This window comes from Heterodontus francisci, chromosome 31, assembly GCF_036365525.1.
Source record: "Heterodontus francisci isolate sHetFra1 chromosome 31, sHetFra1.hap1, whole genome shotgun sequence".
Taxonomy (NCBI): domain Eukaryota; kingdom Metazoa; phylum Chordata; class Chondrichthyes; order Heterodontiformes; family Heterodontidae; genus Heterodontus; species Heterodontus francisci.
Genome location: NC_090401.1, coordinates 53138681 through 53163727, shown reverse-complemented (window position 1 = coordinate 53163727; position 25047 = coordinate 53138681). Strand labels below are relative to the sequence as shown.

At 41.9% G+C, this 25047-nt stretch overlaps 1 protein-coding gene across 10 annotated transcripts in view; it reads right to left on the bottom strand.

Annotated features, from left to right (window-relative positions):
* The window catches only part of ptprub (protein tyrosine phosphatase receptor type Ub), an 833961-nt gene that overhangs the window by 258803 nt on the left and 550111 nt on the right, over positions 1-25047 (bottom strand). The gene's annotated exons all lie outside the window — the stretch shown is intronic.

The window sequence follows — 25047 nt, the reverse complement described above, 5'->3', positions numbered from 1 at the left end:
AGGGAAATAAAATCACAGGCAATTGAGAAAAAATGGTGTGTTTATTTCAGTTTCTTTGAACATTTTTATTAGTTATAGAAATATTGGAAAAGGGGGGAAAAAGGCTACTGGACTATGCAGGGCTTTGGAGGAGAGTCAGGACTCTCCAACTCGAGTTGGCAACCCTAAAACAGAAGATCAGAGCTAACTTTGGAGAAGCAATGTAAATGGTCATTTTTCTGCTGGCGTTATGATGGGTGATCAGGAGACCCATCCCTGCAGAAATTCTATCTCCACGAGTTCTGCGTCTTGCTGAAAATATTGTTTACTTTTATACTAGACCCTTACCTCAATCTAAAGTAGCTTTTTGTGAAGGGGAGAAGGAAGTGTGTGCTCTTCATGTTATCTTGGATGCAGGCAATGTTGTTTAAACAATCATTTAAGTTTAGTCATTGAAATTACAATTCTGTGCTTTGCCACCCATATCACAATCTTTTCAATCAAATCAATGTGTAACTAAGAACCTCATCAAATCTTCCAATCAGTTAACATTAGCAAACCAACACAACAGCCAGTAATTGCCAATTTTTCAATTAGTTGAGGCATTGAGAACTATTACTCTTTGATGTGGATTTGATAACAGTTAAAGGCCCGATGCAGTCTGTTAAAGCAACCAGCAAAACACTTATGACACTCTTAAGTTATAAAACTGCAGTCAATGGTAAATGCATGCGTCTGCCACTACCTGCTGCGCTTTGAAAAATAAACTGAATGTAATTTGCAGTGAGGAATCGTTATTTCACAGCTATTGCCCTTGCCGATATTTATCCCTCAATCAACATCATTAGAAAAACAACTGACCACTTCTCAGTGCTGTTTGTGGGATCTTGCTGTGTGTTTCCTGCATTATAACGATGACTACACTTCAGAAGTACTTAATTGGCTGTAAAGCACTTTGGCATGTCCTGAGGCTGTGAAAGGTGCTATATAAAGTCGTCAATAGTGGTGGAGAATTAAACAACTAACTGGAGGAGGTGGCTCCACAAATATCCCCATCCTCAATAATGGGGAAGTCCAGCACATCAGTGCAAAAGATAAGGCTGAAGCATTTACAACCATCTTCAGCCAGAAGTGCCGAGCAGAAAATTGCTCATGTATGTCCTGTGCACAAAAAGCAAGACAAGTCCAACCTGGCCAAATATCGCCCCATCAGTCTACTCTCGATCATCAGTAAAGTGATGAAAGATGTCGTCGACAGTGCTATCAAGTGGCACATGCTTAGCAATAACCTGCTCAGTGACGCTCAGTTTGGGTTCCACTCAGTTCTTGACCTCATTGCAGCCTTGGTTCAAACAGTGACAAAAGAGCTAAACTCAAGAGGTGAGGTGAGAGTGACTGCCCGTGACTACAAGACAGCATTTGACAGAGCATGGCATCAAGGAGCCCTAGCAAAACTGGAATCAATGGGAATCAGGGAAAGCTCTCCGCTGGTTGGAGTCATACCTAGCGCAAAGGAAGATGGTTGTGGTTGTTGGAGGTCAATCATTTGAGATTCAGGACATCACTGCAGGAGTTCCTCAGGGTCGTGTCCTAGGCCCAACCATCTTCAGCTGCTTCATCAATGACCTTCCCTCAGTCATAAGGTCAGAAGTGGGGATGTTCGCTGATGATTGCACAATGTTCAGCACCATTCACAACTCCTCAGGTACTGAAGCAGTCGGTGTAGAAATGCAGCAAGACCTGGACAATATCCAGGCTTGGGCTGATAAATGGCAAGTAACATTCGCACCACATAAGTGCCGGGCAATGACCATCTCCAACAAGAGATTATCTAACCATCTCCCTTGACATTCAATGGCAAAACAATCACCCAATGCCCCCCTATCAACTTCCTAGGGGATACCATTGACCAGAAACTAAACTGGAGTAGCCAAATAAATACCATGGCTACAAGAACAGGTCAGAGGTTAGGAGTCCTGCAGCGAGTAACTCACTCCTGACTTCCCAAAGCCTGTCCATCATCTACAAGGCACAAGTCAGGAGTGTGATGGAATACTCTCCACTTGCCTGGATGGGTGCAGCTCCAACAGCACTCAAGAAGCTCAACACCATCCAGGACAAAGCAGTCTCTTGATTAGCACCCCATCTACAAACATTCACTCCCTTCACCACTGACGCACAGTGGCAGCAATGTGTACCATCTATAAGATGCAGCAACACAGCAAGGCTCCTTAGACAGCACCTTCCAAACCCACAACCTCTACCAGCTAGAAGGACAAAGGCAGCAGTTGCATGGGAGCACAATCACCTGCAAGTTCCCCTCCAAGTCACACATCATCCTGACTTGGAACTATATCACCGTTCCTTCACTGTTGGTGGGTCAAAATCTTGGAACTCCCTTCCTCACAGTACTGTGGGTGTACATACCCCACATGTACTGTAGTGGTTCACCAACACGTTCTCAAGGGCAATTAGGGATGGGCAATAAATGCTGACCTAGCCAGCGACACCCATATCCCATGAACCAACAAAAGAAATAAATAAAGACAAGCTCTTTCTTGCAATACTCACCGGCTCTGTTTTTGACCGGGAACTGCATGGGTTGAAAGATAAATGAAGAGGAAGTTGTGCAGGGGGCCTAGTGTAGCAGTGCTATCCTGAACACAGCCATGTGAAAGCATTTTTAATCCATTTCAACAAGACCAGAATACAGAATAACATGAATGACATTGTGTCTATTATACTCTGTGGTGAGTTGTCATGGTCATCAAGGTTAAGCCCATCAGTGCTGTGGAGTGGAAAGGGTTCCAGTACTGAGTGTGGCCAAGTTAGATACAACTCAGGACAGATAAAGAGTAAAGGTGCTTATCTCCAATAGAGTGCTATCAGTGACAAGAGTGGGGCTCCCCACTCTTAGTGACAAGTGTGTGACTGCCCCTCGATGGCAAGGGGAGGGAAAATACAATTACAAATTCCAATGCTGTTTCTAGTACACTGCTAACATGGAATAAAGCTGTTGTAGTTCCAATTCTGATCGCTTGACTGCATATAAATCCTCATTATTGCATCCGCTATAAACTAAACTATTAGAGGCTTACCTCCTCTAAAGAATATATTTAGGGTAAATGGAAAATATACAACTTGTTTGTCCCAATATTTTGTAACTATTAAAAGGCAGTTAAAAGGATTATATTGAACTACAGTGTGTTGCTCCCTCAATTGCCCCATCTTTCTTTGTTTGCGCTACCATTGGGGAAACAGGTGTGGAGGAGTTATTAAATCCAGCTGTATTTGCACTTCAGCAATAACTGTGTTGCAACTTCATGCAATAATTTAACAACCGCACACAAAACGCTTCACTAGCTCTTCCAAGCTTGTTCCTTTGACAATGCCACCAGCTTGCAAATGTTTCAACAAAACGATTTTAAAAATCAAAAAGGTTAGCTATGTGTAGTGACATTTAACTCTTAACATTTCGATTTCCCCTTCAATTTTGTCTCCTCCTCCTCTCCTGAAAGTGCTTTGTTCCTGGGGTTGGTTTGACAGGTGACAGTAGTCACCATTAACATGAACAAGTGGCCATTCATCATGAGTGAGTCGAGGCAGTGAGTATCAGTGGACTCAAAAACAAGAAATGCTGGATTCACTTAGCAGGTCTGGCAGCATCTGTGGAAAGAGAAGCAGAGTTAACGTTTCGGGTCAGTGACCCTTCTTCGGAACTTCCGAACTTCCGAAGAAGGGTCACTGACCCGAAACGTTAACTCTGCTTCTCTTTCCACAGATGCTGCCAGACCTGCTGAGTGAATCCAGCATTTCTTGTTTTTGTTTCAGATTTCCAGCATCCGCAGTATTTTGCTTTTATTTTAGTATCAATGGACTGTTGGCTAGAGAGAACATATTAGTGTTGAATCTGACTCTGATTCCACCACCTCCTCCCACCCACCCCCCCACCCGATGTATACTTTTGCACAGGAGTCAGCAAATAAGTTTTGCTCGCAACCCCCTCTCACTAGACCAGCGACTGAAGTCAATTGTAGCAAATCAAATGCTTCCACAGCTGAGATTAATTAACTCAGTACAGACTGGGAATCAAACATGGTCAATACATGTCAGTGCTGCACTGGGCAGCACATTAACCGAATCAGCAGAGATAACCGGCGCAGTGGTTAGCACCGCAGCCTCACAGCTCCAGCGACCCAGGTTCAATTCTGGGTACTGCCTGTGTGGAGTTTGCAAGTTTTCTCCGTGTCTGCGTGGGTTTCCTCCGGGTGCTCCGGATTCCTCCCACATGCCAAAAGACTTGCACGTTGATAGGTAAATTGGCCATTATAAATTGCCCCTAGTATAGGTAGGTGGTAGGGAAATATAGGGACAGGTGGGGATGTGGTAGGAATATGGAATTAGTGTAGGATTAGTATAAATGGGTAACCACCCATTGGTGGTCGGCACAGACTCGGTGGGCCGAAGGGCCTGTTTCAGTGCTGTATCTCTAACTAACTAACTAATAACCATTTGGTACAATTATTACACTCAATGAAAATCATTCACATAAGTGTAAACACAACTGGCCTCAAACGAGGATTATTTATGGATAGAGAGGAGAAGCAAATCATACCAAAGTTTGTAGACAAAAGTTCAATGTAGAATTCCTACATTTGCTGTTTAGATCATTCATCAATAACAGAGTGAATCAATTCAATAGAGTACATTCTTCATTTAATGTAGACATGTAATCTATGTCTAGAGTAGTTCAGAATGGGAAGAACATGAGTCATCTAGGCTGTGAGCACATAGATGTTTAATGAAGAGGGCCTTTCAGCACATTTGATCTCAAAATATCAATCCTGCTGCCTTTCCACTTTAGCTTTTGTTTGCTTCCTAACAGGCTCCAGCGTGCTGGCTTCAATCATCTCTGCAGCCTGTTTCTGTGCTCGTCACCCTTTATACAAAGATACAGGCCCTGAATTTCCATTGGGCCCGCAGCACAACTCAGCTGGGAATTAGTCAGGTAGCACTGCACAGTAGCCTTAAGGAAATGGCGTAGAAATTGAATACTCCAACTTCCAACCCAAGCTGCAAGTTGTCTGTCAGGCATGGCTATGATGGGTCCTTTGTCCGCGCTAAACATATCCCATATCAGAGAGGCTTTTCAGCCCCAACTTCTTGACATCTGTCCCTAAACTCACTCTTCACAATACATAATATATAACAGAAAATAGGAAGATAACTTGCTATGATTCTAAGAGGATTCTAAGAGAAAATGCTAGAGTCCATTATTAAGGAAGGAATAGCAAGTCACTTAGAAAAGCATAATGCAATCAAACAGAGCCAACATGGTTTTATGAAAGGGAAATTATGTTTGACAAATTTGTTAGAGTTCTTTGAGGATATAGCAAGCAGAGTGGATAAAGGGGAACCGGTAGATGTAGTGAATTTGGATTTTCAGAAGGCGTTCGATAAGGTGCCACATAAAAAGGTTATGACACAAAATAGGAGCTCAGGGTACTGGGGGTAATGTGTTGGCATGGATTGAGGATTGGCTAACACACAGAAAGCAGAGAGTCGGGATCAATGGGTCCTTTTCAGGTTGGAATGCCATAACTAGCGGGGTGCCACAAGGATAGGTTCTAGGGCCTCAACTATTTACTATCTATATGAATGACTTGGAGGAAGGGACAGAGTGTAGAGCATCCAAATTTGCTGATGATACAAAAGTAGGTGGGAAGGCATGTTGTGATGAGAACACAAAGAATTTGCAAAGGGATATAGATAGGTTAAGTGAGTGGGTAAAAACTTGGCAGATGGTGTTCAATGCGGAAAGTGTGAGGTAATCCACTTTGGTAGGAAGAATAAAAAGGCAGATTATTATTTAGATGGAGAAAGACTACAAAATACTGCAGTACAGAGGGATCTGGGTGTTCTTGTACAGGAAACACAAAAAGTCAGCATGCAGATGCAAGAGGTAATTAGGAAGGCAAATGGAATTTTGGCCTTTATTGCTAGGGGGTTAGAGTTTAAAAATAGGGAAGTCTTATTACAACTGTACAGGGTGTTGGTGAGGCCACACCTGGAGTTCTGCGTACAGTTTTGGTCCCCGTATTTAAGAAAGGATATACTAGCATTGGAGGCAGTTCAGAAAAGGTTCACTAGACTGATTCCTGGGATGAAGGGGTTGTCTTATCAAGAATGGCTAAACAGGTTAGGCCTTTATTCATTGGAGTTTAGAAGGATGAGAGGTGATCTTATTGAAACATATAAGATTCTGAGGGGGCTTGACAGGGTAGACGCTGAGAATATGTTTCCACTGGTGGGGGAATCTCGAACTAGGGGACATAGTTACAGAATAAGGTGGCACACATTTAAAACTGAGATGTGAAGGAATTTCTTCTCTAAGAGGGTGGTGAATCTCTGGAATTCTCTACCTCAGAGAGTTGTGGAGGCTAGGTCACTAAATGTATTTAAGGAGGAGGTAGATAGATTTTTGAAATCTCGGGGAGTCGAGGGTTATGTGGAGCAGGCCCGAAAGAGGAGTTGAGGCCTGGGACAGATCAGCCATGATCTTATTGAATGGCGGGGCAGGCTCGAGGGGCTGAATGGCCTACTCCTGCACCTAATTCTTGTATTCAGTCCTGTGTTTCAATGACCACTTCAGGTGATGCCCAAATACTGTATATTGTTAAAGTTTAATTTTTTTTTTCAGGTACCATTGAAGGGCAACGTTTGATGTCTTTCCAATATGTAGGCCCCAGATGGTTCCACATAACCTACATACAGAAAGATTTGGCGTTTATATAGCTCCTTTCACAACCTCAGGACATCCCAAAGTGCTTTACAGCCAATGAAGTACTTTTTGAAGTGTAAGCACTCATGTAATGTAGAAAATGCAGCAGCCAATTTGCGCACAGCAAGCTCCCACTAAAAGATGTTGGCCAGATAATCTATTTTAGTGATGTTGCTTGAGGGATCAATATTGCCCAGGGCACCAGGGATAACACCACTGTTTTTCTTCAAAACAGTTCACCTGAGAAGGCAGATGGAGCCTCAGATTAACATCTTCTCCAAAAGTTGGCACCTCCGATTAGTGTAGTACTGAGGGAGTGATGCACAGTGTCAGTCGAGATCTTGCGCTCAAGTCTCTGGGTGGGGCTTGAACCTACAACCTTCAATTGGGGTGTTGCAGTTAATTCAATACCCCTGGGCTGACGAGGGGAATAAATAATCAGCCAGAGTTGCCACTTTCTATCATAATCCAGTGACTCGATGGAAATTGCATATACTACTGTCATTGGGTAAGGGAAGAATCGAGCCTATGATGTTGTCCATGATTGAATGATGTGAAGGCAATCGTTGTCCAGACTCACCTAAGCTGATATTGGAAAGCCACCTACACCTATGAAACTGTGACCAGGAAGAGTTAATGCCTTTGGAAGAGGAAACATTGAAGAGCAGGTAAATAAAGGGGAAAAAAGATTATGAAATGTGGTCTCTTTATATTTTTGATTAAATGGAGCTTTTCATAATGTTATTTTCAATCAACTGAAAATGTAGTAACAAACTCATTTAAGAGCATCTGATATCAAGTTTCCACTTTACTAAAACAAATTGCCATTTACAGTATTTCAAATCTATCAGTTATTTTTTTCCATTTCCAGTTATTGATTTACTTCCCTTACTCGCAAACTCATTCTACCTTGAAAATAAACAAGACAGCTATATACTCAGATCACTCAAATGCTGTTTAAAACAACACCATTAATGGTTAAGATGAACACTTTTTCCAAATGACTGTATGGTTGTTCTACTCGGTTCAAACAACCTTAGATTTATTGCTATCGTCTTTTCATCACTTTGTGTTTTATGGATTTCCTAATGGAGTGAATAACTGATCTTAATGGGTGACACTCACAAGCATCTTGAATTTAAGGAGCTAAGTAAAAGGGGAAGAATCCTGTCATAGTAAGATGGCACCCCAAATTCCTCATTCCCAACACCCCACCCCCTCACCACTTGCTGCCCCAACCAGTAGAAATTGGACTTTCCACCCGCTCTAGCACCAAGGATTTTCAGGAACTCTGTATCCAGGCTCACACGCAAAGAATGCTCCAACTGTTGCCATGGCAATTGTACTGGGCTTTCTTTATCTTTGGATTGCAGTCACACAGACTCACACCAAAAATATTTTTAAAACATGAACGGAGATAACATCACAAAGGACACTTGCATGTTCTAAACCAGTGTAACAACCATCCTTTCTTCCTGTCCTCTTCTAGCAATGGTTTACTTATATAAGACATCCAGAGATAATTCTAGTTACAATTTTTGTGAAGTGGCAGGAAGATAAAATGCAGGTGATGTATATTTAACCTCAGCTTTCTATAGGCGACATCCTTCTTGTTTATTTACTCCAATCTCAACAAAAGGAAGTAACAATGGCTTTTAAGGGTCAAAGATTTTAGACAACGAGGATGTGCCAGGCAATATATTTGCTTGATGACACTACAATTAGATTTCACTTTTGACCCTTAGAGGTCATTCTCACTTCATGTTCAAGTGCCAAGAAAAGAATAGACAGGTTTATTTAAGGCCATCATCTTCAGCATAATGATTGACAAACAGAACTGGAGAAAGGTAAATATTTTCTGAATCCCTAATCCTCAGGGATATGCTGTCAAAGCCAGAAATACTTAACTGGGTTTGTGGGAGAGAGTTTCTTTGTGCACTACTTAGTGTGATTTTGGCCACGCTCTCTCCTTGTTGCATCACAGCAAACTTGACTTGCGATATCCTGGCAGTTATAAATCCTGAACTATTTTTCAGTTTCAATATCCACTTATATTTTGCCCTTCCCCTTTCTGTCTCATTACTTTCCAGAATCTCTCTCTCAACATTTTGGAGTACAGTGTTCTTCTATACAAACTGAGGTAAGAAAGATCCTATTCATTTTCTGCCAATATTCTGCTTTGCCCTCCACATGTGCTTACTTAGGCACTGAGACCCCGTCTAAATAGAGAAGCATTGGTGGTGAACATCTCCCATTTAGTGCTCCTTCAATTTGGGCTGTGGTAAAACCCAGCCTCCTTGTGTTAACAGTGTTAATACCAGTCGCATTATCAGAGAGGCAATGCAAACACTAAAATTCTGGTACCAGAATAAGAGAGCAGGTTTTCGTCCTCTAAATGCAAGGACATTGCTTTTCTGTGATGTGATCCGCCTAAAAGAATTTAAAATCTGGATACAAAATGGAGTCACTGTTGCAGTGTAACAATGCAAAAAAAACTATCAAATGGTTAATGGGATGTTGGATTTCATCACAAGAAGTGTACAATATAAATACAGTAAAGTACTACTGCAATTAGAGTACGCTGTTTAAAACTCATTTAGAATACAGTGTTCAGTTTTGACCACTCCAACTCAGGAAGGATATACTGGCCTTGGAGAAGGTCCAGCAAAGATTCACCAAGATAAAGGCACTTAACTTTAATAAGAAACTAGATAATCTTGGTTTATATACCCTGGAGATGAGGAGGTTCAGGGATGGTCTAATTAAGATGTTTAAATATTGAAGGGGATTATCAGGGTAGATTGGAACTGATTCGTCCCTTGAGCAGCAGTATCTAGAACAAGGGGGAACCTAGTCAGTTAAAAGCAAATCCAAGGACAAATGCTACACACAAAAGAGTTGTGAGAATGAAGAATACATCAGTCCAAAATGTCTTAGATGTACAATCAATTTAGGTTTTTCAAAAGAAGATAGGTAATTACTTGGGCAGTGAAGGATAGGAAGGAATGCCAAAAAATGGCAGGAAATTGCAATTGAGATAAGGAGCTACTAACATCGTTAAAATGGTAGAGCAGGCTCAATGGCTGAAAGACCTAACCCTATATAAAATATTCCTAAAGTAAATATGTTGAAGGGATCCAGCCATTTTCCCTTCTGTGAACTGCCCAACTCTTCCCTTTTCCCCATCATACAGTAATATTGGTGCAACAGTGAAGTATAACTGGAAATGCTGGTTAATCTGGATAAACTGGCATTTCAATCATTATCTATGTTTCTAAAAGTTGTTGTTTGTTTCCCACTTTCCAGATACACCTCCTTCAGTAACAAAGAGGCATGGTAACAGGACGTCACTGAAGCAGAATTTTGTGATCACATTATTGGAAGACACGTCTCCTATTAGTCATGGCCAGCCATGAAATATGAATGGAAGGGATAAGCTAAGCTGTGGAACATTTTGCTTTATGTGGTAATGCAGATTAATACAGTTTGCCCGACATTAGAATGAGTTGGGGTTTGGAGGGGGGTGGGGGGGGGTGGGGGATGGAGTGGAGACATTAAAAATAGACCACTGGTGAGTGGAACAGTATTTAGGATTCTTTGGCACATTGGATTAGTCCACTGTCTTTCCTCATTTGGGACTTGATTTTGAATCCAACTTAGACCAATGGAGTAAAGCTCTCTCTATTTGCTCATACCTGGGCAGTCTCAACCTTGTTCCAAGTGGGCATGGGTCATAACACAAGTCTGCCTCAGATTAGCAATCTTACTTGCATAGCAGGCAGATCCCTATGTAGAAGATGGAACTATCACACTGGTGTAGTAAGGGGTGCTATGATAGGGAGATACTGTGACGTAATGGTAATGTCATTGAACTAGTAATCCAGAGGCCCAGGCCAATGCCCTGGGTCACAGGTTCAAATCCTGTCACAGCAGCTGGTGGAATTTAAATTCAATTAATGAGTTCAATTAATTGATTAAAAATTGGAATTGAAATCTATTATTCGTTATGGTGGCATGAAACTACCATCGATTGTTGTAAAATTCCATCTGTTTCACTAATGTCCTTTAGGGAAGGAAATCTGCCATTCTTACCTGTCACTCCAGACCCACAGCAATGTGGCTGACTCTTAACTGCCCTCTGAAATGGCCTAGCAAGCCACTCAGCTGTCAAGGGCAATTAGAGATGGGCAACAAATGGCCACCTTGTTAGTGATGCCCACATCCCATGAAAGAATTTTTAAAAATGACCTGATGGAGCTGTTTAAAATTATGAAGGGATTTGATTGAGTAGATGCAGAGATGATGTTTACACTTGTGGCAGGGAGGGGTGGTGGATGGTGGGGAGGCTCCAAAACTATGGGGCACAAATATAAGATAGTAATTCATGCATCCAATAAGGAATGCAGGAGGAACTTCTTGATTCAGAGTGGTGAGAATTAGAAACACGCTACCACATGGAGTAATTGAAGTGGAGAGCACAGATGCATTTAAGGGGAAGTTAGATAATGTTACAATTATCTAACTTAGGTGTAGAATGGCTTCAATTGACACCTATTAGCTTTGAAGATTTATCCTTTGTTTTTGTCAGACAGTTCGAATACACGAACGGCCAACCCCTTTTTTCTTGGGCAGCCATTTTGGACCATTGTTCACTTTTTTTAAAAAGTTCATTTTTTAAAGAGAAAGTCAGTTTTTCATAACTCTTCTGTTAGTCTATGATTGTCATATCATTGCCCTTCTGGTGGGTGTGACAATAAGCAAAAGGGACAGAGAAATAGAAGGATATGTTGATAGAGTGAGATGAAATAAGGAGAGAGGAGTTTTGTGCAGAGGATAAATACTGGCATAGAGCAGCTGGCCTGAATGGCCTGCTTCTGTACTGTAAAATTCCATATACTTGCTCGATAGAGTAAAGTGATTTTTAGCCTGTATCTGATACTGCTGTACCAGGCCTAAGAACACTTGATGCTTTAATCAGCTAAAGTCTCCGTTTTCCAGGAAAAGCATTTTTCACCTTGATAAGCACAAAAGAATTCATTGATTTTTTTTTCAGGCTACTGTACAGCTTGTGTTAGACAATGCTGGATTGTTTAGAATCTGAATTGATCAAACTCGGATAAATGTGTGGCTTGTTTTGGGGTGTCAACTAACTTTGATGCCAAGAAATCTGCAACATTTTTAATCTCTTCAAATATTCAATGCTTTTACAGAGATAATTTTTAAATATATATAATTAACATTTTGGCAGCCCCATGGCTTAATTCTTAAGGGCTTCCAGTCATTAAACAGCTAGAATTAAACAGATGAGCAGACATTGAGTGAGATGAGGAGCAAAAGCAGTTTTGATACCTCTGGAGTTGAATAGGCTGCCAACACTCATTGCTTTGGCATATGAAGAATGCCAGGCACTGATGGAACCATTCCTCAAACATGTGTTTGTGCTTTCAGAAGTGGAGAAAATTAAGCTGAGAAGGGGGAAAGAGTCAGTGAGGAGAAAGACAGGAACATCCTGATTTAATTTTGGTTTGCTGTACATGCTTATCACTACTTTGCACGATTGCGGGAGCACCACAAGTGCTGCAGTAGTTCAAAAAAAAAAGCCAACCATCCTCTCAGGCAAGTAGGGACGGGCAATACCTGTGGCCTTGCCAGTGTCGCCCACATAGAATTAAGAAATGGTACAGCACAGCAGGAGGCCATTCAGACCATCATATTTTTGAAAGAACTACACAATTAGTCCAGTCCTCTGCTTGTTCCACATACCTTTGCCAATTTTTTTCCCCTTCAAGTATTTAATAACTTTCAAAAGGGAATTCGATATTGAATCTACTTCCACCGACTCTTCAGGCAGTGCATTCCAGATCATAGCAACTTGTGTAAAAAATCTTTTCCTCATGTCACCTTTGCTTCTTTTGCCAATTACCTTAAATCTGTGCCCACTGGTTACTGACCCGTCTGCCACTGGAAACAGTTTCTCCTTATTTATTCTATCAAAACCATACATGATTTTGAACACCTCTATCAAATCTTCCCTGCTCTAAGGAAAGCAACCCAGTTTCTCCAATCTTATCACATAACTGAAGTCTTTCATCTCTGGTACCATTCCCGTAAATCTCCCCTGCATCCTTTCTAAGGCCTAGATATCCTTCCTTGAGTACGATCCCCAGAACTGTCCACAATTCTTCAGCTGGGGCCCAACCAAAAACAAATTGTCCAGGAGGCATTCCATTCAAGCTGCACTCTCAGCTGGTGCCAGAAAGAAAACATTTACGCAAAGAAACGTGGAGAGAAAATTGATAGGTACCAGGCTCTTAAACTGCAAACAGATAAGACAAGTCCTAGAACTCAGCCTAGACTTCGCTGCGCATGCACCAGGATTTTCATTCATAAGCTTTTAATTAAACCGCAAAGCTTGAGAACTTACTTCAAACTACTATTTTTCATGTAAAGACAATAAATTTCACAAATATGAGAGAAATTCCAATGTTCTCATTGTATGAAAGAGCTGCCCACCACTCAGCCCTGGAACAATGTTGTTGTTGAGATCACGCTTCATTGCTGAAGTGAAGCAAATGAATTTCACGCTACAAATACAAGATGGGCTGATGAGCAGGAGTCAGCTCTTGTTTTGTTACTGGATTGGAAAGGGATTCAATTGTTACTTTCTGTTCCTCACCCCAGGAACATCAATGCGCAGCAATCAGTCAAAACCAACAGAGCACGAAAAGCACAGCAGGGCTGAAACAGGTTTTGGCAGGCTATTGAAAACAGCCTATGCAATGCTCAGAACCACGTTAAGCTGATTGCTATTTCATTTCTGTAATTATATGAAGGGAACCCCAAGTTTGCTGATTAGGCCAAAATATTGCTGCACTACAAATTTTTCTCCACTGAATTATACAAAGCAATAAAGATCTTTGTGTATTTTGGCTGACAGGTCTTTACTCCATACTGTATAGTAGTGTAGTGAGTACATTACTTTGCTATTAATATAGAGGCCTGGACTAATAATCCAGGGAATGCAAATTCAAATCCCACCATGGCAGTCTGACCATTTGACTTCAGTCCATCAATAAAAGGCTGGTCAGTAAAAGAGACCATGTCATAAAAACCCAACTAGTGCAGTAATGTCTCTTTAGGAAACCATCTGTACTATACCGATTTGGCTTATACGTGACTCCAGTCCCACAACAATGTGATTGACTCTTTACTGCTCTCTGAAGTGACCTAGTCAGTCTCTCAATTGTGTCAAACCAATCAGTAGTTTAAAAAGAAGGCCCACCATCATCTTCTCTGGGCAACTAGGGATGGGCATTAAATGCCAGGCTTGCCAGCGATACCCACATCATTTCACCATCACTTAGCATCAGATCCAGGACCCAACACAAACCAGTTTTGGGGATTAAAAGTCCACGATCTGAACCAATTTTGTCTTCCAATTTAGCAAACACAATAAATATTCGATAGCTTACTTACAAAAAATATGCAAACATAGCAGCTGCGTGTTAGCTCCACAAAGAGAGCAATGCAATGTTAGTAATGCTATCATGATCAAGGACCCCTGATTTATTAAAATTCTTAATTGCTTTCTCATTCCTGTAATTCTTAGGATGTTCAGGTTCTGCATTAGGCAGTGCGATTCCAATTGGCTCTCAGGATGTTACAACATCTGGAAGCCTTTATGTAATCCAATTTGATTAGCTTCAGCTTGCCTGCCTCATTAATCACCGGTGTTTCCAATGTGTGAATTCATTAAAATATAACTTATTTCTCATCCCAATTCTTTGCTCTTTCTTTTCCCCTCTTCTATCTGTCACCCAATTTTGTTAGTCCACCAAGTTTCATCAAGCTGGAAGGATAAAAGAACTTGCATTTATATCACGCTTTTGATGACCTTAGGACCTCCCAAAGTGTTTCAAAACTGATGTATTTGAGTGTAGTCACTGTTGTAATATGGAGAAGCATGGTAGCCAACTTGTGCACCTCAAGCTCCCACAAACAGCAACGAGACTCACGATCAGATATTTTAGTAGTGTTGGACGAGGGATAAATATTGGGCCTGGACACCAGGGAGAAATCCCCTGCTCTTCTTCAATAGTGCCATGGGATTTTTTATGTCCACTTGAGGGGGCAGAAGGGGCCATGGTTTACCATCTCATCCAAAAAGCAGCACCTCCAACAGTGCAGCATTCCCTGAGAACTGCATTGAAATGCCAGCCTAGATTATGTGATCAGGTTTCCGGACAGGGGATTGAACCCACAATTTTCTGAGTTAGCTGTCTGAGCTGGCACAGCAGTCAGTCAGTCTGCTACAAGTGGTCAGGGAGTCCTTGAGCTAGGGGGAAAGATTAAAATCAGCCAGGGCTGCTGCTCCTGATGGCAACCCATGGAGCCCTGCTGTGAAGTGTACACAAGTGAGCGTCCGGTGAGGGCAGGATTGGGTTGTCTGCGATTCCTTGCCGTGTTGAATTGCCCAAAGCCATCCAAGTAGGTTCACATGTGGAGAATGGCTACTTGGGTGAGATAGTGGAGATTTGTCAGCACCCATATACCTTAGAGTGAGTCAGCACCTATAGAGCAGGAGCAGAGAGAATTAGCATCAGCTAATAACCACGACACGTTAAGGACTCAAGAGAACGCATGAATGATTCCAGGAGGCTACATGGCCTCGGTACACTGATGTCAGGATCACAGGTGGGTGAAGAGCACCGATTGTCACAAATAAATACGGACAAACCTTTCTGTGCTGTAAGGGTGTTCATTCAGCGAGAGAGTGCACACAAGTGCTCAGTGCACAATTCCTCTATGGTGTGTTGCTGTATAATACCTGTAGAATAACATGCAGGTTGCCATTCATGACAAGATTGTGACACGTCAAAGGTTCAGACGACCCTGTGAACTGAGAGTGAAGCTTCCATGCTTGATCAATCATCATTTGTACCTCTGAGATATGTTACGCCCTTGAAACTGCCTACTGTCAGCCTTGCTTATACATAGTTGGAGTGTCTGGGGTCAGTTATGTTCTGCCTTCTCCAATATTTTGCTTTTTTGAAAGCAGTGGATGTCACAGTAGACAACAGAAGAGAGTTATATGATTCAATGATATAAGCTATTATTGTTGAAGCACAAGATTTAAACTACTGTGACACTGGGTTTTATGTCAAGATATGTTAAGAGAAGCAACATCTCCTGTACACATAAATCCATCTGCTAGGAAATACAGGGATGAAGATAATACTATGGAGACTACAAGTGCACACTGCACGAAGTACAGTCTTTTTTCAGTTATGAAATAAACTCAGATACTTATATTTATACAGTACTTTATCATTTTAAAACATGAATTACTTTGAAGTGCTGACGCCACAAACTATCAGAGTATAGTTCAAGTGGTTTATAATCATTTTCCAAAGCCCACAAAATGAGATACCGGTCTAGTTATCACTTTGAAGCTCAGTTTTGTTTATGCTGTATTATTTTATGCCCAGATTGCTTCATTATTGAAGGATTAAACTTGGGTAGTAATTACACTAAATTTACCAGAACTTAATCTGCCATTGAGTACTAAGAGGTGCCATGCATGCTTTGTGATTGTGTCATCTTAATCAAAGTCTCCCACCAGTAAATAACACAACTGAAAAACCAGCAGCACGAGACAAGACAGTCAAATGAGAAAAATCTTACTGGTTATGCAGAAAACTGTGCACCTGCCCAAAATGAGGACCTGAATCCATTCCTTCAGTACATTCTAGATTGTGGGGATATGGTGACATCTACTTAAGTTCATACGTTTTATAGCTTTGCTTTTCTTATTTTTTTCTATCGCTGGATAAATTGACTATGCTTATGCATCAATGACATGCAGAATTAACAATATGTTCTCATGAAAAAGCAATTGAGTGCAGGCCCAAGAACCTGTTCCCATATTAGTATAAACGCTACTGTGGAAAGGTGCTTGAGAAAAAGTTAGTCAGGTATAGAGTGTCAGAGGAATATGGCAAAAGAACAAGCAGTTTACAGCAGGATGGTGGAGACACACAATAAACACTAACACAAACTACCGTGGTCGGCTCACTGCTGTTCCATATAAATAATGGATGCCAAAAAAGTAATATGTACGAGGAACAATAGGGCTTATTCCACAGTGGTGCTCATCTGAAACGCATAAATTGTAGGGAGACACCCCCCCGATTTCCCATTCATCCGTTTTAATGGGTAGAAAGATCACGGGCTCATGGAATTGCCTCCAATAAAGAAAAAAGGAAGAACATGCATTTATATTGTGCTTTTTACCACCTCAGACTGTCCCAAAGCACTTCACAACTAATGAAGTACCAATCTTCCATTTGATGCTGTTACACAAATCAATTTAATATAAGAACAAACTTGTTATAAAAATAATTTGTTGCATTGCATCTTTTGTGCTATGCAAAAGGCTGACAACAATAATGAGAAACATCGTGATTCTACCAGAGATCACTGATCTCTTCTTCCTGCATAATCCCTTGATATATGATAGCTGAAATGTTTCTATTATATGGATAGCAAATTGCCAGCCAATCATGGTTGCTAGGTGAATTCCAGATACAGTATGGGAAAGAACTGCAGGGATGAGAAAAACAGTGACATATTACTGCAAGAAATTGTTCAGGGTTGAATAACACGGAGATGCAATGTTAGATTGATGTCTTGGAGTTTCATGAGATTGTCTAGGGACTAAGAAAAATTTTGCACGCCTTTAACATCTTGGCAGTTTCAACTTTAGAAACTGAGGTGAAGGAACAAGGCCTAGGATTGCAGGAAACCACCAACACTGAAAAGAGTAAAAAAGGAGTAAACCAGGAAGAACTGATTAGGTACTCATCCATACCTTTATTACCTCTAGACTTGACGATTCTAATGCTCTCTTGGCAGGCTTCTATCTTTCACCCTCCGTAAACTTGAGCTCATCCAAAACTCTGTTGCTCATATTTGAACTCGCACCAAGTCATAGAAACATAGAAAATAGGAGTAGGCCATTCGGCCCTTCGGGCCTGCTCTGCCATTCAAAAAAAATCATGGCTGATTGTCTAATTCAGTACCCTGTTCCTGCTTTCTCCCCATATCCCTTGATCCCTTTGGCATTAATATATCTATCTCCTTCTTGAATATATTTAATGATTTGGCCTCCACTGCCTTCTGTGGTAGAGAATTCCACAGGTTCACCATCCTCTGAGTGAAGAAATTTCTCCTCATCTCAGTTCTAAATGGCATACCCTGTATCCTGAGACTGTGACCCCTGGTTCTGGACTCCCCAGCCATCGGGAACATCCTCCTGCACCTAGCTTGTCTAGTCCTGTTCGAATTTTATAGGTTTCTGAGATCCCTTCTCATTCTTCTAAACTCTAGTGAATATAGGCCTAGTCGACCCAATCTCTCTTCATATGTCAATCCTGTCATCCCAGGAATCAGCCTAATAAGTCTTCTTTGCACTCCCTCCAAGGCAACAACATCCTTCCTCAGATAAGGAGAACAAAACTGCACACAATACTCCAGATGTGGTCTCACCAAGGCCCTGTATAACTGCAGTAAGACCTCCTTGCTCCTGTACTCAAATCCTCTTGCAATGAAGGCCAACATACCATTCGCCTGCCTAAATGCTTGCTGCACCTGAATGCTTGCTTTCAGCGAATGGTGTACAAGGACACCCAGGTGTCGTTGCACCTCCCCCTTTCCCAATCTATCACCATTCAGATAATCTGCCTTTCTGTTTTTACAACCAAAGTGGATAACCTCACATTTATCCAAGTTATACTGCATCTGTCATGCATTTTCCCACTCACCCAACTTGTCCAACTCACATTGGAGCCTCTTTGCATCCTCCTCGCAGCTCACATTCCCCCCCCCAGCTTTGTGTCCTCTGCAAACTTGGAAATGTTACATTTAGTTCCCTCACCCAAGTCATTCATATATATTGTGAATAGCTGGGGCCCAAGCACTGATCCCTGTAGTACCCCAGTAGTCACTGCCTGCCACCTGGGAAAAGACCCGTTTATTCCTTCTTTTGGTTTCCTGTCGTCAACCAATTCTCAATCCATGCTAGTATATTACCCCCAATCCCATGTGCTTTAATTTTGCACACTAACCTCTTATGTGGGACCTTATCAAAAGCCTTCTGAAAATCCAAATACACCACATCCACTGGTTCTCCGTTATCTATTCTACTAGTTACATCCTCAAAAAACTCCAGTAGATTTGTTATGCTTTATTTCCCTTTCGTAAACCCATGCTGATTTTGCCCAATCCCGTTTATGCTTTATAGGTGTTCTGCTATCACATCCTTTATAATAGACTTGATGCAAGGCTAACTAGTCTGTAGTTCCCTGTTTTTTCTCCCTCCGTTTTTAAAAAGTGGGGTTACATTTGCCACCCTCCAATCTGTAGGAACTGCTCCAGAGTCTACAGAATTTTGGAAGATGACCACCAATGCATCCACTATTTCCAGGGCCACTTCCTTTAGTACTCTGGGATGTAGATTATCAGGCCCTGGGGATTTGTCAGCCTTTAACCCCATAACATCCCTAGCAAATTTTCTTTTACTAATACTGTCCTGTTCACCCTTCATCGCTGTGCTCGTGACCTACACTGGCTCCTGGTACACAAGGACTCAGTTTTAAAATTCTCATCCCTCTTTCCAAATCTCTGCAAAGCTTCACCCCTCCCTATCTCTGCAACCTCCCTCAGTCCTACAACTGTCCTTGATCTCTGCACTTCTCCAATTCTGACCTCTAGCACATCACTGATTTTAATTGTTCCATTGTTGGTGGCCGTGTCTTCAGCTGCCTAGACCCTAAGCTTTGTAATTCCCTCTCCGCCGCTCTCTCTTCCTTTATGATGCTCCTTAAAGCCTACCTCTATGACCAAGCTTTTGGGGTTGGGAGCTAGACATGACACAAGGATCATCCACAAGCTTATTCTTGCATCTTGCCAAGGAGTTATGGAAGCATTACACGTCTTGAAGGTCATTGAATTTTGTGGAAAATTAAAAGTTTAAGTAAAATTAAAGGGTTGTCAAGAATGTGGAAATTGTCTTGTAGGCAATTTGCTATCAATGGAGGAGAGATGAGAGTTCTACTTGAACTCATAAGATGGTAAGGCCAAGATCAGTAGGCGAAGGCAAGATGTGGCAGCTGCTTACTGGATTGAAGACTTTTAAAAAAAAAAAATCCTGCATTTATATAGTACTTTCCATATCCTTAGGATGTTCCATTGTGTTTCAAATGATAAATTACTTTTGAGGTGTAGTCACTGTTATGTAGTTGGCAAATTGGCTTACTATGTTTACAAGACCCCACAAACAACAAGTGAGATGAATAACATCTTAATCTGTGTATGGTGATGTTGGTTGAGGGATGAATGTTGAGCGGGACAACTTAATGCTCTTCTTTGAATAGCGCCACGAGATCTTTTCTATCTATCTGAACAGGCAGACAGATCGGAGTTTAATGTCTGGACAGAAAAATAGCACCTCCGACAGTGTAGCAGCCCTTGAGCATTGCACTGAAGTGCCAAACCTAGGTTATGTGCCCAAACCTCTGAAGCGGACCCATGACATTCTGCCTTGGATGTGTGAGGGCTACCAAGAGAGTCAAACTGACACAATGAATAATTTGAAGAGTTGAAAGAAATAAGGTTTTCACTGACTCATTGAAGAGGTGTGTACACGGGTTCGTCTCCTCATACAGAAAATAAATGAGCTGAGTATAACTTCTTGACAGGGAAATTATAACAGAACCAGGAAAAGGACAGGAATGATCTGTTGACTGACCATTTCTTGTTCCATTTTTTTTTTTTTAAATGTCCCTATGATATTGGTAGTTTCTCACTGTATCAAGCTAGCCTGCTCTACTGTGCTGCACTAATGGTTAATCCAAGAATTGCAGAGGAAAATCAACAGTCTCAATTTTCCATTTTCACTGCAGTTCATGAATTGACCAATGATGCCACTGCATAGCAAGTTTACTCAATAAATAAAAATGCTAGTGGCAGTCCAGTTTCTTTGAAGAAAATCCAAAAATCAAACTCAAAATATAGCACTTTCCAGCTGTGATCAAGATTTAAAAAAGCCTGTCTCAAAACAGTTATGGTTACCTGATAAAGGTCATCACCAAGCAGCAGCATGCTTTACACAAGAATCAATATGCTGCTTATTTAACTCATTTATAGTTTATCAATAGGTTATATTCTGTTATTTTTCTCCCTATCCTTCTGAAGGTGATGATCCTTGTGGTAAAGTTGCACAGATGGCAGTAGCCCTCCAGTTCCTCGTGTTTGAGCCTAGATGGAGGTGGAAAGTTCTTCAGTATGAAGGGCATCATGTACATCAACAAGAAATGCTGGATTCACTCAGCAGGTCTGGCAGCATCTGTGGAAAGAGAAGCAGAGTTAACGTTTCGGGTCAGTGACCCTTCTTCGGAACGTCATTGACCCGAAACGTTAACTCTGCTTCTCTTTCCACAGATGCTGCCAGACCTGCTGAGTGAATCCAGCATTTCTTGTTTTTGTTTCAGATTTCCAGCATCCGCAGTATTTTGCTTTTATTATCATGTACATCAATCCTGTCTTGATCTGCTTTGCATGTGCACATTTTTCAGCAAGAGGTAATGGACAGCAATCAGGAACCAGATCCTTGATTCATTTTTCTCTTCCCATGTTCAGTGACACTAAAGTCAATTATTGCAACTGAACTATTATTCCCACTGAGATCAGTGAAACAATCAGAGGACAGGAATTGGGCTGCATAATTACAAAACCAATATTTAGCCATTAAGGCTCCTGTGGTCTTGTCTGCTGCTCATAATAGACAATGATCAGTAAACAGGTTGTAAAAGCCCTACTTTTTAATTAAATGGAAATGTTCATACTGAGTAGACTTTCAAATGAGACGTTGAAGAAGTAGTTGTACTGTATTCTTACTCTGTAAGGAAAGTGCAGTTTGATGGATGTGACCAGACCACATAGAAATAATGAACAGGATGACAGCTGTCAATCAAGTGATTTTGATGAGTTCAGAAATCCCAACAAAATGGTTTGTAAAAATCAACAGAGTCCTAGGCCTGAGCTCACTGCACTCACTGCCACGTATTACTTACTCTAGGTCTATCTCATCGTATAAAATTTTTGTCTAGCTCACATTTTGTCACACTTTGTACACACACACACACACACACACCTCACTCTCGAACTGGTTCACTTTTGTCAGCTAATGACTACAAATCAACAATTCAAAGGCCAATTTATTTTGTATTTGTTGATCACATGAGACTGTTAGAAAAATAGAAGCATGTGGAATTGGAGACAAACCTTTGACATGGGTAGAGAACTGGTTAGGAGGTAGGAGACAGATAGTCGGGATAATGGGTATGCACGCAAACTGACGGGAAGTTACTAGTGGTACCTACTGAATCTGTACCAGGGCTCAGCATTTTAGCTGCATTTATCATTGGCTTAGATGGAGGAATAGAGAGCCATATATCCAAGTTTGCTGATGATACTAAGTTAGGTGGTAAAGTAGGTTGTGCGGGTAGGAGCAGAAAAAGTCACAGAAAGATTGAGAGATTGGCAAAACTGTGGAAGATGAAGTTCAAATGGGGGAAGTGCAAGGTCATCCACTTTGGACCAAAGAAAAGATAGATCAGAGTATTTTCTAAATGGCGATTTCAGTTCTGATGAAAGGTCATTGACCTGAAACATTAACTCTGTTTCTCTTGCCACAGATGCTGCCCGACCTGCTGAGTACTTTCAGCACTTTCTGTTTTTATTTCAGATTTCCAGCATCCGCAGTTCTTTGCTGTTATTCTGGAGTAACTGTGTTCAGTTCTGAGAACTGCACCTAGGAAGAATATGTTGGCCTTGGAGCAGGTGCAGTAAACGCCGGCTCGGGTCTGCAAAAGAAACCCGACCTGAGCCCAACAGAACCACATCCAACCCCAGCCCGACCTGGCCAGAGTCCTTTAATTATTTCCCGTGCCCGACCCGACCATCAGTTAACCTAGCCTCTGTTTTTCACTTTGTTGCTTATCTGCACAAGCTTTAAAAAACTGTAACTAAACAACCTTTCAAGTCCAAAAAGTACATTACCATTGGAGCCCCGTACTGGAGGTGGTGATAGAGTGTGTCCAACCCAGACTGATCTGACCAGAGCCCGAAAGCCAGATTCGGAAGAGCGACCCGACTCGAACCCGCGCTTGTTGTCAGGTCCCGTCGGGTTCGGGTCGGGTAGCATGCTCGAAGGTGCAGTGCAGTTTCACCAGAATGATACAAGGGCTAAAATGGTTAAATAATAATGCATAGAGTAACCTGTATTCCCTTGAATACAGAAAATTAAGGGGTGATATAACTGAGATGTTTATGATGATTAAAGGATTTGATGGGGTAGAAAGAGAGCAGCTTTATCCTCTGGTGGGGGAGTCCAGAACAATGAGGCACGATCTTAAAATTAGAGCTGGGCTGTTCAGGGATGATGATCAGGGAGCACTTCTTCAGAACAAAGAACAGTACAGTAGAGGAACAGGCCATTCGGCCCTCCAAGCCTGCGCCGATCTTGATGCCTAAACTAAAACCTTCCGCACTTCCGGGGACCGTATCCCTCTATTCCCATCCTATTCATGTATTTGTCAAGATGCCTCTTAAACGTCGCTATCGTACCTGCTTCCACCACCTCCCCCAGCAGCAAGTTCCAGGCACTCACCACCCTCTGTGTAAAGAACTTGCCTCGCACATCCCCTCTAAACTTTGCCCCTCGCACCTTAAACCTATGTCCCCTAGTAACTGACTCTTGCACCCTGGGAAAAAGCTTCTGACTATCCACTCTGTCCATGCTGCTCATAACTTTGTAAACCTCTATCATGTCGCCCCTCCACCTCCGTCGTTCCAGTGAAAACAATCTGAGTTTATCCAACCTCTCCTCATAGCTAATGCCCTCCAGACCAGGCAACATCCTGGTAAACCTCTTCTGTACCCTCTCCAAAGCCTCCACGTCCTTCTGGTAGTGTGGTGACCAGAATTGCATGCAATATTCTAAGTGTGGCCTAACTAAAGTTCTGTACAGCTGCAGCATCACTTGCCAATTTTTATACTCTATGCCCCGACTGATGAAGGCAAGCATGCCATATGCCTTCTTGACTACCTTATCCACCTGTGTTGCCACTTTCAGTGACCTGTGGACCTGTACGCCCAGATCTCTCTGCCGGTCAATACTCCTAAGGGTTCTGCCATTTACTGTATACTTCCCACCTGCATTAGACCTTCCAAAATGCATTATCTCACATTTGTCCGGATTAAACTCCATCTGCCATTTCTCCGCCCAAGTCTCCAACCAATCTATATCCTGCTGTATCCTCTGACAATCCTCATCACTATCCGCAACTCCACCAACCTTTGTGTCATCCGCAAACTTACTAATCAGACCAACTACATTTTCCTCCAAATCATTTATATATACTACAAACAGCAAAGGTCCCAGCATGATCCCTGCTGAACACCACTAATCACATCTCTCCATTCAGAAAAGAACCCTTCCACTGCTACCCTCTGTCTTCTATGGCTGAGCCAGTTCTGTATCCATCTTGCCAGCTCACCTCTGATCCCGTGTGACTTCACCTTTTGTACCAGTCTGACATGAGGGACCTCGTCAAAGGCTTTACTGAACTCCATATAGATAACATCCACTGCCCTTCCTTCATCAATCATCTTTGTCACTTCCTCAAAAAACTCAATCATATTAGTGAGACACGACCTCTCCTTCACAAAACCATGCTGTCTCTCGCTAATAAGTCCATTTGTTTCCAAATGGGTGTAAATCCTGTCCCGAAGAATCCTCTCTAATAATTTCCCTACCACTGATGTAAGGCTCACCGGCCTAAAATTTCCTGGACTATCCTTGCTACCCTTCTTAAACAAAGGAACAACATTGGCTATTCTCCAGTCCTCTGGGACCTCACCTGTAGCCAATGAGGATGCAAAGATTTCTGTCAAGGCCCCAGCAATTTCTTCCCTTGCCTCCCTCAGTATTCTGGGGTAGATCCCATCAGGCCCTAGGGACTTATCTACTTTAATGCTTTGCAAGACACCCAATGCCTCCTCCTTTTTGATAAAGATATGACTGAGACTATCTACACTCCCTTCCCTAGGCTCATCATCCACCAAGTCCTTCTCTTTGGTGAATACTGATGCAAAGTACTCATTTAGTACCTCGCCCATTTCCTCTGGCGCCACACAGACATTCCCTTCTCTGTCCTTGAGTGGGC